The following is a 13,851-nucleotide window of genomic DNA, read 5'->3' on the forward strand; positions in this document are numbered from 1 at the left end:
TTCCTTACAAAATCTTTCACAGTGTTTGCCAAAGAAATTAACCTCACAAACAGCCGTCCCATTTGCACTGCAATTTCCATGTGGCATGTTGCTGTTACAAAATACTTCACAGTTTGGACCATAGTAATTGCTTTCACATTCAGAACTCCCATTTGCCGAACACTGTCCATGCTTCATGCTTTCATTACAAAATCTTTCACAGTGTTTGCCAAAGAAATTAACCTCACAAACAACCGTCCCATTTGCACTGCAATTTCCATGTGGCATGCTGCTGTTACAAAATACTTCACAGTCTGGACCATAGTAATTGCTTTCACATTCAGAACTCCCATTTGCCAAACAACGTCCATTGTTCATGCTTTCATTACAAAATCTTTCACAGTGTTTGCCAAAGAAATTAACCTCACAAACAGCCGTCCCATTTGCAATGCAATTTCCATGTGGCATGCTACTGTTACAAAATACTTCACAGTCTGGACCATAGTAATTGCTTTCACATTCAGAGTCCCCATTTGCCAAACACCGTCCATGCTTCATGCTTTCATTACAAAATCTTTCACAGTGTTTGCCAAAGAAATTAACCTCACAAACAACCGTCCCATTTGCACTGCAATTTCCATGTGGCATGCTGCTGCTGTTACAAAATACTTCACAGTCTGGACCATAGTAATTGCTTTCACATTCAGAACTCCCATTTGCCAAACACCGTCCATGCTTCATGCTTTCATTACAAAATCTTTCACAGCGTTTGCCAAAGAAATTAATCTCACAAATAGCCGTCCCATTTGCACTGCAATTTCCATGTGGCATGCTGCTGTTACAAAATACTTCACAGTCTGGACCATAGTAATTGCTTTCACATTCAGAGTCCCCATTTGCCAAACACCGTCCATGCTTCATGCTTTCATTACAAAATCTTTCACAGTGTTTGCCAAAGAAATTAACCTCACAAACAGCCGTCCCATTTGCAATGCAATTTCCATGTGGCATGCTGCTGTTACAAAATACTTCACAGTCTGGACCATAGTAATTGCTTTCACATTCAGAGTCCCCATTTGCCAAACACCGTCCATGCTTCATGCTTTCATTACAAAATCTTTCACAGTGTTTGCCAAAGAAATTAACCTCACAAACCGCCGTCCCATTTGCACTGCAATTTCCATGTGGCATGCTGCTGTTACAAAATACTTCACAGTCTGGACCATAGTAATTGCTTTCACATTCAGAGTCCCCATTTGCCAAACACCGTCCATGCTTCATGCTTTCATTACAAAATCTTTCACAGTGTTTGCCAAAGAAATTAACCTCACAAACAGCCGTCCCATTTGCAATGCAATTTCCATGTGGCATGCTGCTGTTACAAAATACTTCACAGTCTGGACCATAGTAATTGCTTTCACATTCAGAACTCCCATTTGCCAAACACCGTCCATGCTTCATGCTTTCATTACAAAATCTTTCACAGTGTTTGCCAAAGAAATTAACCTCACAAACAGCCGTCCCATTTGCAATGCAATTTCCATGTGGCATGCTGCTGTTACAAAATACTTCACAGTCTGGACCATAGTAATTGCTTTCACATTCAGAGTCCCCATTTGCCAAACACCGTCCATGCTTCATGCTTTCATTACAAAATCTTTCACAGTGTTTGCCAAAGAAATTAACCTCACAAACAGCCGTCCCATTTGCAATGCAATTTCCATGTGGCATGCTGCTGTTACAAAATACTTCACAGTCTGGACCATAGTAATTGCTTTCACATTCAGAGTCCCCATTTGCCAAACACCGTCCATGCTTCATGCTTTCATTACAAAATCTTTCACAGTGTTTGCCAAAGAAATTAACCTCACAAACAGCCGTCCCATTTGCAATGCAATTTCCATGTGGCATGCTGCTGTTACAAAATACTTCACAGTCTGGACCATAGTAATTGCTTTCACATTCAGAGTCCCCATTTGCCAAACACCGTCCATGCTTCATGCTTTCATTACAAAATCTTTCACAGTGTTTGCCAAAGAAATTAACCTCACAAACAGCCGTCCCATTTGCAATGCAATTTCCATGTGGCATGCTGCTGTTACAAAATACTTCACAGTCTGGACCATAGTAATTGCTTTCACATTCAGAGTCCCCATTTGCCAAACACCGTCCATGCTTCATGCTTTCATTACAAAATCTTTCACAGTGTTTGCCAAAGAAATTAACCTCACAAACAGCCGTCCCATTTGCACTGCAATTTCCATGTGGCATGCTGCTGTTACAAAATACTTCACAGTCTGGACCATAGTAATTGCTTTCACATTCAGAACTCCCATTTGCCAAACACCGTCCATGCTTCATGCTTTCATTACAAAATCTTTCACAGTGTTTGCCAAAGAAATTAACCTCACAAACAGCCGTCCCATTTGCACTGCAATTTCCATGTGGCATGCTGCTGTTACAAAATACTTCACAGTCTGGACCATAGTAATTGCTTTCACATTCAGAACTCCCATTTGCCAAACACCGTCCATGCTTCATGCTTTCATTACAAAATCTTTCACAGTGTTTGCCAAAGAAATTAACCTCACAAACAGCCGTCCCATTTGCACTGCAATTTCCATGTGGCATGCTGCTGTTACAAAATACTTCACAGTCTGGACCATAGTAATTGCTTTCACATTCAGAACTCCCATTTGCCAAACACCGTCCATGCTTCATGCTTTCATTGCAAAATCTTTCGCAGTGTTCCCCAAAGAAATTGTCTTTACACACCTGTTCTCCTGTTTCGTTGCAGTGATAATGTGTCGTTGCTGGTTTACAATCGTATGCTAAGCTATACATTGTATTGAAACTGTAAGGATAAAGTGAATTTTGATATGAAAAGGACAATGAATTTTTATGTGTTTTGATTTAGACGTCGATTTTACGTTTTTTTTTTAATTATAGCATTCAGATATAATAACAGAAACAAACAGAAATCTTTTTAAAATGTAAATAAATTGTCGAATTATTAAACGGGTTTTTTTTACGATACACAGAGAAGTTTTTAATCTTAAGATCATATGGTGTTTAAACAAGAGGCCCATGGGCCACATCGCTCACCTGAGGAACAATAGGTATGATAAAATCAGCTCAATGGAGTCATAATACAAACTATCTGGACAATATACAATAATTCATGTAAATCCTGTATAAATAAAATCCATTTTCCCCTGGATATTCTTATGTTTATAATCATTAGTCCCTTTTCTAACAGGATGATTTTATAGTCATATCATGTGTTGAGTATTGCAGTTCTCAAAAAGATCCCTAACAATAGTTTATATATGGGATATAAACGTACAGTAAACTCTCAACCTTCTCGTGAGGCCAAAGAATTGTCCTGGGGCCAAAGTCTTAACAATTATAAAGAATCATCTGGCTGATTAGTTTCTGAGAAGATTTTTAAAGATTTACCCTATAAATTCCTGTGTTAAACTTTGACCCCCCCCATTGTGGCCCCACCCTACCCCTGGGGATCATTATTTTCACAACTTTGAATCTACACTACCTGAGGATGCTTTCACACAAGTTCCAGCTTTCCTGGCTGATTAGTTTCTGAGAAGAAGATTTTTAAAGATGACTCTGTTTATTCCTATGTAAAACATCGACCTCCCATTGTGGCCCAAACCTACCCCCAGGGGTCATGCTTTTCACAAATTTGAATCTACACTAACTGAGGATGCTTCCACACAAGTTTTAGCTTTCCTGGCTAATTAGTTTCTGAGAAGAAGATTTTTAAAGATTTACTGTATATAATCATATGTTTAACTTCAATCCCCCATTGTGGCCCCAACCTACCCCCAGGGGTCATGATTTTCACAACTTTGAATCTTCACTACCTGAGGATGCTTCCACACAAGTTCCAGCTTTGCCTTCGAATTAGTTACTGAGAAGAAGATTTTTAAAGATTTACTGTATATATACCTATGTAAAACGTCGATCTCCCATTGTGGTCCAAACCTACCCCAGGGGTCTTGATTTTCACAAATTTGAATCTTCACTACATAAGGATGCATCCACACAAGTGTCAGCTTTCCTGGCCAATTAGTTTCTGAGAAGAAGATTTTTAAAGATTTACTTTTTATATTCATATGTTAAACTTCGACCCTCCATTGTGGCCCCACCCTATCCCCAGGGGTCATGATTTTCACATCTTTGAATCTACACTACCTGAGGATGCTTCCACACAAGTTTCAGCTTTCCTGGTCGATTAGTTTCTGAGAAGAGGATTTCTAAAGATTTACTCTATATATTCATTTGTTAAACTTCGACCCCCCATTGTGGCCCCATTCTCAGGTGAGCTAAAAAGGTTAAGTTTACAATTCAATAAGTTGGTTTCTGGAAGAACAGATTTTGAAAATTTTCGTAATAAATATTGACAATTTTTTTTACTTTTTAAAGCGCTAAGCATAGCTCAGCCCTTTATGGTCGTTAGACTTCAACTTCCGGTGCATCGAATAACCGCCCCCTCTAAGCAAAAGTATACATCATTTAAACTGGTTAGGGAACCAGTTTCAGGGGTTTATGCACATAACTGCACGGGCTATTGTGAATCTAATTTACGGGTTATTGTGAAATTAATGTACGGGGCTTACATACATCATTGCAGGGACTGTCATGCAGTGATGAGGAAATATAGTGCGTATACAGAAGCTGAAATGCTATATACATATATCTGTTATATACATACAGAAGCTGGGTTAGCGCTTTTCAGTACTATCAGTACTTTGATTTAATCTTTAGCTTTTATGATCTGTGTACAAACATAGAATTGTTAGCAAATCTCTGTATCTTGCTTATAATTCGAAGCAAACACTCAAAAATGGTTAGTAAATAGAAATTGTTAACAATTAAACACAAGAAACATGCACTACATGTATAACAAATAAAGAACACAATTTATTTTTTCGAAATGAATCATATATATACATGTATATACCTACATATTTCCGTAAGCGATATCAAACTCTATTTAAACTGAATAAACTAGAGAAAATGCCGAGCATCTCAACAAAAACCTATTGCATTAATCTACCATTACGCAAAAAATAATGCCGAATTACCGATAGAATGAATTGTATTTCAGTACTCCTACATCAGATTTTGCTTAATTTGCGCAGGTAAACAGTTAACGTAACTGTTTGATTTACCGAAGTCCCTGTTTGATTTGATACGTAAAAATCACGAAATACAGACGACAGTTTCCATGTTACAAAGCATAAATAATGAAAACGAAACGAAAATCAGAACAAGCTAACATCAACGTCATGTGTGAAAACTGTCAACGCATTGAAATATTTAGCCTCAATTTACTTCACAAAATCGGCACCAATATATTTTTCATGTTTCAAAAATTTCCCTTCATACGCGAACTGTTGCACAACAAGCAAATTCATCATAGTCAGATCGACCCTTTTTCGTATAATGTCATGGCTGCTTTCAACAAAGAACCTCGTTTTAGAAGTATGGAATACGAGTCTTGGTAAAATGGGTAAGCAAAACCGGGCCGTGGCAAAATAAAAGCCGGGGCAGATCGGCAATCGTCAATTCCAAATACGCATTATTTTGCAGCAATAATTACAGCAAATACAAATATACTGGTCCATCAAATATCCTGAAATTTTAATGAGATTGGCAGATTAATAACTGCTTATCTTTTGTTTTGCCCAGGCCAAGTCTTGTCTACCCATTTTACCGGATGCCGAATCCGAGGCTATTAAACTGATTGAAATACGCCTTTCCTTTATTATTATTTTCGTAATAACTCAGATTTGAAACAGAATTAGACCTTAATTTTTGCAATTTATATTTTCCTTCCCATAAGGATAATTTATGCTAAACTACGTTGAATTGGAATCAGTAGTTCTTGAGAAGAAGATTTTTAAAAATGCACCCCCCTTTTTCTACATTTTCAAGGTTTTCTCCGCTTTGAATACAGATCGGACTTTTATTTCTGCAATTTATATTCGCCCTCCCATAAGGATGCTTTGTGCCAAATTTGGTTGAAATTGGATAAGCGGTTTTAGAGAAGAAGTTCAAAATGTAAAAAGTTTACAGACGGACAGACGGACGGACGGACGGACGACGGACAAAAAGTGATCAGAATAGCTCACTTGAGCTTTCAGCTCAGGTGAGCTAAAAAGGAAGTGAAAAATTCATGTTATTTACTATAAACTTGTGTCGCTTCTGTTTCTGTGTAAGGTAAAGGAGTTGAAATTTGTGTTTCTGGAGGAAGATATCGGTATCTTATTCAGCTGAAATAACTGCTCTGCCAATGAGGTACCGTTTCGATCGGCGAGGCTAATAATGAAGACAGCGTTTTTCTATGACAAGAAATATTCAAAATAAAGAAAAAGTCATGGGTTTTTCCCATTCAGGCATTCTCCTAATCTACTTTAAATTCGTGTTTTATTAAAATGTTCACTAATTTCGCATTATATAAAAATATACTACTTGTTGTGGGAAATTAATTTTCACAAATAAGTTTCCACTGGCCATTTTGTAGTTAAATGTACAAATAAATGCAAAATACTTTATTTACAGAGTATGAAAACTTTAGATCAAGTGTGTATATATTCAAAGTTGTTTTGTTGGTTCGAATTAACCGTTGCAACAAAAATATTTTTAACTTATTTGTAAAGTTTATTTGCTTAGATCTCTACCGGGATTTAGATTATAATATACTGTTTGCAAATTATTTAAAGAAATGCAATTTATTTCATTTTACTCTCACTAAACAGTTTCAATCTCAAAAGACTGTGTGTTTAACACCATTGTACCTTACAGTTTAATGTATAGATAATTATACTTGTAACAAAAAGAAAATCATAAAAAAATAATAATAATAAAAGATAAATAAGGTATACTCACAAAATTATTGAAACTTGGATAAAACACGCTGATGGTGTTGTTATTAGTGAATCCAAAATGGCTAAGATCTTGGTGGTCAGTCAGAATTAAAGGCGAAAACGAGGCGTGCTGGAAGCTGTGGTTACCGTATCTTGAAAGTAGATTCAGGAATGTCTCAGAAATTATAAAAAAGTAAAAAAAAAAAATACTTACTTAAAAAAGTTAAAACAGAAGTAAATATTCTTTTTTGTAATTTATTTTTGACTTTTTTTAAATAATTCATTTTCATTTTATTTCGTTTGGGTTTTTATTTCTTATGTTATCATGAAACAAGAGGCCTACATGGCTTTATGGTCACCAGAGTACATGTACCATAGCCCTTAGATTGACCTGTCAAAGGACTTCATGTTTTGCATTTTTAAAAGCCTTTTATAGGAATCTTAATCCTAGTACAAAACTCCTCTGAATGACATTCCTATCTTTCATTATTCGAGGTTTGAAAAACAGTTATTCATAAATAAGGGAGGGGGGGGGGGGCAAAGTCGGGGGAATCTTGAATAATATGTACCCTAGTTTCAGGAGACATAGGCGGTAATTTAATTGACCTTCCAGTAAATACATATTCACAATACAGCCATACTGGTCACCCACTCCCCCCAGTAAGAAAACAGTCAACACCTGTCCCATGGATGACTTTAACAAGTTAAGAACAGGACATTATGTACACGATAACATTGCACAAAGACCGTGAAAGTACCATAGAATATGTTATAAAATTCAATACATTTTCACTGTGTACTCTGTGGTCACAAATTTCAAAATTTAGACAGAAGGCTTCATTGATATCATACATTCAGTTTATCTCCAAGATTTGACTCATTTTAACATTGTGGCCAAATTGGCCCTGCCCTAGGGTCCGACCCTCTGACACAGGATCCATTAATTTCAAAATTTTGGTAGAGGGTTTCATGAACAATAATTTATTCATTCAATATATTGCAAATAAATATGTGGATTGAGAAAAAAAACATTTTCATTATATGGCCATCTTCGCCTTACTCTTGGATCTTAACCCAGGAGTCTTAAATTTCACAATTTTGTTGGAGGGTTTCATGCATTCGGTTTATCTATAAACGTTGAGCAAATGGTTTTCTACGATTAATATGTTTTGCACAATATGGCCTGCCCTACAACTTGAAACCCTGACACATGAGCCTTGAAGTTCACAATTAAGGTAGAGGGCTTAATTAACACAAATTTTTTGCATTTGGTTTATCCCAAACATATGACTGAGTAGAGAAGGAGATTTTTTGAGAATACGTAAATTTTCACTATTGTCCCATGTTGACCTAACCCTAGGACCTAAATCCTTCAACCAGGGATCATGAATTTTTTTTATAAAGGGCAAAGACCGATGCAATACATGTAGGTCGCAGAAGTGACTCGAGTAACCTATAAGAAGATATATTAATGACAAACAATAAAAAAGTACGACTGTATTTTGCATTGAGGTCTGCTACGACAAAAATCTCAAATAAACAATAGGTAATGCAAATGTAACTCATGTTAAATCTTATATACCAATAGAATGTGCAGTTATTTTTACTTTTTTATTTACTTTTTTTACAAATTGATATCCATCACTGTGAGCATGTTGTTTATGAAATATATAACCTGCTTCCTCTTGGTTAAAATGAATCTAAAATCAAGACCCAAATTATATCATACATGTACATGTAACATTCTAATTCGATTATCAACAAAGCACTAAAAAACTTACCTTTGTCGAAAGTTGAGAGCATAACTGACATTACGCATTCTTGGTGGAATATGAACGGATACCAATCGAACTTCAAAGAACGCACCAACGGGTTTTTCGTTGCATTGAAGTTCCCCAACAGTAGTACAATTGCAAGTTTCAAACATGGTAGCATTACAGTAACGCCGACATTCGTTACCATAGTAACCGGGCACGCACCTCACGTGACCTCTTTCGTCACATATTTGGTTTTTATTGGCTACACAGTCAAAGAAGACGCGAATATCACTCAGTCTGAATAAGAACAGGGACAAAAAGCAGTTCAATATTTCTGGGTTTTGTTTATAAATTATTTTTTTTTACTCAAACATTTAATTTTACATACTGGACTTCAGATACATATATTGTATCATTAGTTATCAGTAATTCTAAAAATTCGTGATTACTTGATCAAATACTTAAAATTTATGCATATTTTCATTATTTTGTGATGTGGTTTATACATACGCTATATGTGTGTTTCCGAGTGAGACCGGTGGCTCGTTATCTCTTGGGGCTGTGTGTTCAGAGCTTGAGATGGTAGTAATATTAAAAGCGATGTTGACATGTTGACGACATGCACTAGTGGCTGTCACTTCTATTTCGGGAGTCAACTGTGTTATAACAATCAAAAAACACTAATAAAATATGACCAATGTTTTGTCAGATTAAAGTGGAAAACTTTAAATTAATGGATTGTTTAAGAAACTCCTATTGCATGTATTGATTATGTTTTCTTTGTTGACGGAAATAAGCTATCAAGAAATCTAATGGTCTCTCTCTCTCTCTCTCTCTCTCTCTCTCTCTCTCTCTCTCTCTCTCTCTCTCTCTCGGATTGGTGGGGTTGCATTTGTATATTTTGTTCGCATTACACAAAAAATAGGACTTGGGTGATACACAAGGGCATCGTATTCGCTCTACACTCTATTACATATATATACAAATAATACATTTGTGTATATGTCATAGAGTGTAGAGCGGATACGATGCCCCTGTGGTTCCATCGCGAGCAACAATGTTTTAATTACAAATTTTGCTAAAAATAAATTTTATTTAAACAAATTTGTATATGTGATAACAAAAAATTAAAATAAACTTATTAAATAAAAACTTTTGTAGAATACCTACATTCCAATCACTTTCCGGAAAATAAAGCTTTATTGGTGTTGATTTGAATGGACCTTGTGAAAGAGGCAATGCATCTAACTCCAGCTTTGCTTGACAAAACGGTTTGGAATCATACCTACATTTTTTTAAAGTAAATTCTTACAATATTTAAGATATTTTTTTCTATAGAAAATTAATTTATTTTTGTGAGGTTAAAAAGTAAAAAAAAAAACAACACGAAAATGTTTCAAAAATGTACAAACGACAGTGTTGAATACAGTGTAAATGTATGTGACTTTACTTACGATAACCTAAATGACAGCACAGTTTTACAGCCACTGTTGGAACTTGTCTGTTTGATCGTCAGGGCCAAAACTATGCCGACCCCTGTTTTGTTGCACACTAGGATAGTGTTGTTTTTCCTGCAGTCACACTGGCGGAAAATGGAGGCATCGCAGTGCGACGCGCATCCACCGTAGTACATATCATCCTTCGCTGATACAATGGCGATGAGTAGTGTCTGTGATAAAAAGGGAGAGATTTCTAAGTATTTTGGTACATAGATTAGTAATCCAGAAAAAAATTTAAATGCGAAGTCTTTTCTTTTGATCCTGTATAAAACTAATATCGAAAGCTGTTATACATGTAAATATGTAAGATTGGAGCAGAAGCGTAGTATAGTTGCCTTCTGTAAACATAGCATCGTGAACTGCAAGAGCTCTGCTATTAATGAAAGTACACTATCATACCATAATAAAAAGTACACTAAACCAAAGTTCTAAGTGTTCAACAAATATAATACACTGGTTCTATGAAATAAACATTCGTTTGTCTTGTCGTTGGGGTGCCTGAATTCCATCCAACCCTCAGGGGGTTGAGAACGATAGAGTAATCTTGACCTTGGCCTTGAACACTTTTGATTTTGTTGAATTTCTCCCATAGCTGGTTATCGATAGAATTAACCATACATTTATAGCACTGAACAATCATGTTAAAATAATTTTTATACGGATTACCAAATATTTCAAACAATATGGAGAACAAAATTTGATTTAAAGTGAGAAAAATTCAGACACTAACATTTCAACGTTCCTGGGCTTTTTTTTCTCAATCGTCGTTCGAAAAATTAAAGCAATTTTTATGTTGGACTATTACTTAAGACTAATTCATTTTTTTTTCGGGTGAACACTTAGAAGTTTGGTTAAATGTATAACATACAAATATCAATATCAGTACCTCTGTATTGGTCACCTTAAAACTTACCTTTGTTGAATGTTAAATGTTTAATTATTATTACGTATCTTCTTTTCGTTAAGTTTTGTTAAGTGTATTTATTTATAAGTGTATAACCAATGTTATTGTATGTTTGTATCAATTTCATTCAAAGAAGTCAAGTATGCTTCAAAGTTAAAGGAAGAAAATTGTTAATTTGAAGGCTAAGCTCAGTTAGTGTTCAGTATGTAATCAAAATTAATATTAATTTTCACAATCAATGTTATTAATTAGATACCCGTATATATTACTATCTTTTTTAAAACTCTCAGTGCTTTAGCTTTTTCTGTTATAACTTTGCCGAATTTCGGAAAGTTTAATTTTTTTAGAGCAGTAAAATGGATTGGTTTGGAGTCCTTTTCTTCCATATCACTGCGTTAAAAAAGGTCCATCTAATGAAATGATCATGGGATAATGTTTTCAGCAAAACCAAAAAAATGGTTTTCGAGTAATAATTAGGTATTGATATAGCAATAAACCTCTTTGTTCCGATTTAATTTAATTAAGTAAATAACTTACCTTTGTGACGAGAAAAAATCGAAGAAACTTCAAATTAGTCATTTTTCGGTGGTATAATTACACTTCATTTGTGATGAATATTGGTGTGCAACAGAGAGGGTAGATAAAGACTGTATTGTTTACACAGAAAATTTATCTATTGTGTGCCGAACAATAGCAAACTGACCTCCTGATCCTATTTATATGTTATTGTATCTATTGTATAACACCCTGAGACAATACAGATTGAACAAATTAATCGCAGGGAAAGGATAGGGTAAATAGAAATTAATAAAAATAAAACCATTGTCTCGACTTTGTTTACGTACATAAAGTACCAAATGATAACCTTTATTACAAGACTAGTAAAACATGCAGTTGTCAATTTAAGGACTTATTTTTATTTTTCATTGTAAAATAGTGAACTTATCTAATGAACTATACGAATATAATAAATTGATTGAAACATTTCGTTTTTGAATTTGCATTATTGTTGTTAATGGGTTTAGACAAACAAGAAGAAGAGGTTAAGATCAAATATTTACATTTTCTAATGTCTATGCTTGTGATAACACTACATATCCATTTTGTACTATATAACTCATAAAGCCAAATTGAGGCACCAGCGGGGTTTGCTTATTTATATTTAAATATTTAATCGTAGGATGGTTTAAAATTATATAAATATAAGTAATAAGGAATCATTCTTTGAATATTATGAGGTGATAATTTCGGTCGGGGCGTGATCAAATCTATCATAAAGCCCTTCGGGCTTTATTGGATTTGATCACGCCCCGACCAAAATTATCACCTCATAATACTCAAAGAATGATTTCTTATTCCTTATTTCAATACCTTCCGTAAACAATGCAGTAGGACTAAGATTAATTGTACTTGCATAATTTTCATTTTCTTTAACCAATTAGTTTCAGATTAAGTAATTAAGGAAAATTCTTTTTTCATGTATTTTGCTTTACATGGATGATGAATATGAGTAATATTTCCATTGCGGCTCCACTCTGCCCCGTTAACACATGGATTGAACAATCACTTCCTAGGGGTGCTTTCACACAATTTGCAATTTTTGGCCGAATGAAATTTTAGAATATGATTTTGAAATATTTCCCCACACTCCTATTGAAATATTTCCCCACACTCCTATTGAAATACTTCCCCACACTCCTATTGAAATATTTCCCCACACTCCTATTGAATTATTTGATCCCCTGATATGGCTCCACCCTTCTCTAAGGGATTATAATTTTAAAAACAAACACTACCCATGGAACCTTCCATCCAAATTTCGACTCTTCAGACGAATTTTGTATTGAAAAGATTTGTTAGGGTTTTCTCTATATATTCCTATGTAAAAATTCAGCCCACTTGTAAACCCAATCTTCCACAGGTGCTTGAGGACAGGATCGAACCCCCCCCCCCCCCCCCCCCAAAGATTATAGACCCCTGGGACTTAATTATTTTTTCTTATTAAATTATCCTTTTATGACATATTTCTAATCTAATTTATACATTCATTACCCCAAATTACCTAAAACAAATATTTTTTTTTTTAAATCAGACCCTCTACACATATAATACAAGAAGGTTGCTAACTTCGTCTGCCAGCCGAGAGGCACTGCCGATGAATATTTAATTTGTTCAAATGTACTATCAAACACATCTACCAGTAAAAACCGGTGACCTCAAGTCGTAGCCCGATAATTCCCTTCACTGAATATCTGCATGCCATGTCCGTGTAAATACATTTATTAGGTAAATAGGACAATTTTCACCGACAAGTTTTGAACCGATCCATCTAGAACCAACGGAAGTGAGGTTTTATCGCAAGGAAGACAACTCCGAGAGATTTATGCATGGCAAATTCGAAAAAAGTACAATTCATAAGAAGTATGAATTCTAATCAAGCCGCGAAAACTTTTATATCGTCTTGGGAACTGTAAAATCTAAAAGAAGGCACTCATACTGAGTGTATTACAATGGAAGACATAAAAGAGAAAATTTAAAAAAATATGTTACGAGTTATCTTCCTTGCGATTAACCCTTACTTCCGTTGGTTCTAGATGGACGAAGTTGGCAACCTTCTTGTATTCTATGTAGTGGCGTAGCTAGACCAGAAATGAAGTGCATGCTTAAAATGGCAAGGGTCTGTAGGCCGCCATGAGGCCCCCCGTGGGTCCAGGGCGACGCTTAGTGGGGGCCCAAGGGGCGAAGGCCCCGGAAGCTCATGGATTTTGACGATTTTTAACACTAAAAATCATCGCAGAAATTGAAAGGAATGCTCACTA

At 35.3% G+C, this 13,851-nt stretch overlaps 1 long non-coding RNA gene across 1 annotated transcript; it reads right to left on the minus strand.

Annotated features, from left to right (window-relative positions):
• Window positions 1-9,162: 9,162 nt before the first annotated feature.
• Window positions 9,163-10,304, minus strand: LOC136274416 (uncharacterized). The gene is made up of 3 exons (XR_010712732.1): window positions 10,084-10,304; window positions 9,800-9,914; window positions 9,163-9,285 (listed from the first exon to the last, which is right to left on the minus strand). It is a non-coding gene; the product is annotated as an uncharacterized lncRNA (long non-coding RNA).
• Window positions 10,305-13,851: the final 3,547 nt, after the last annotated feature.

Source organism: Magallana gigas, chromosome 4 (genome assembly GCF_963853765.1).
Source record: "Magallana gigas chromosome 4, xbMagGiga1.1, whole genome shotgun sequence".
In the NCBI taxonomy this organism is placed as follows: Eukaryota; Metazoa; Mollusca; class Bivalvia; order Ostreida; family Ostreidae; genus Magallana; species Magallana gigas.